The sequence below is a fragment of the Gallus gallus genome, chromosome 13 (genome assembly GCF_016699485.2).
Source record: "Gallus gallus isolate bGalGal1 chromosome 13, bGalGal1.mat.broiler.GRCg7b, whole genome shotgun sequence".
NCBI classification, from domain to species: Eukaryota; Metazoa; Chordata; class Aves; order Galliformes; family Phasianidae; genus Gallus; species Gallus gallus.
The window spans coordinates 9,471,060-9,472,144 of record NC_052544.1 but is presented as its reverse complement, the minus strand read 5'-3'; positions in this window follow the sequence as shown (position 1 = coordinate 9,472,144).

The window sequence follows — 1,085 nt, the reverse complement described above, 5'->3', positions numbered from 1 at the left end:
GCTTTGGCATAGGGTAGAACTGCATGCCCTAAACAAACATCTTGACTTAGAGTAATTCCAAAAATACACGTAAGGTATCAGAAATGCTGTTACAGCCTATGGGGAGTACAAGCACTCCTCAGGGAAGTGATGGAGTCACCATCCCTGGAGGTTCTCAAGAAATGTGGAGATGTGGCACTGAGGAACATGGTCAGTGGGCATGGTGGGGATGGGTTGGGGTGGTCTTTTCCATCCTTAATGATTCTATGATTTCCTATCATACCACCAAAAATGTACATCCATGTGGGAGACAGGGCTACATCCTACCTATTTTGTCTACTGTGGTATTAAAAAAAGACACCCTATGAAGATTCCCTCCTGTTCCAGATTGTCTAAAAATTGTGATTTTATCTGACAGAGAAGCGTGTAAATACTATATAAGTATAAATGTCCAAACATTGCAGATACCCCACACCTAGTGCTGTAGCAGTTAAAAGTTAATATGTATTAATGAATAGTGAATTTTATCTTTGGGACCTGCGTCATAAGACCAAGTGAACCTTTCTTCTCATCCTGCCTTGATATTTTTAAAACCAGACTGCATTTCGTATGGCTAATTTTCTTCAGGGAACAAAACAACACAGGAACTGAGACAGAGAGATCTCATAACACTTTGCCTTCTCAATGCTCGCAATATGAGTCCATTGGTGGCATGGAAACACGTGTGTCCATATGTGCACACGCAAACACATGTTGGAAGGGCTTTAAAACAATAAAATACATGCAAAGGAAATTATAAGAAGGTGAAAAAAAGCCAAATCACTCCTGTTGGAGCAAGCAACCCCTGAAGCTCAGTTTGTTCCTTCTATGGAGCATGAGAGCGTGGACATGAAGCAAAAGAATGACGGCTCTCATCAGGATCACAGAAACTCTTCCAAAGGTCAGTACTGACTGAAGTTTAATTAACATTTGCATTTTCTGGGGGAAAATAAAAAGCCAGCAGTTTCAGGGAAACATTGAATGAAACACAGAAAACACCCCAAAGTGGAAATATTTTTGGGAAAATAATTTGCTGAAAAATAGCTTCCCATGAGAGTAAGTAGGAA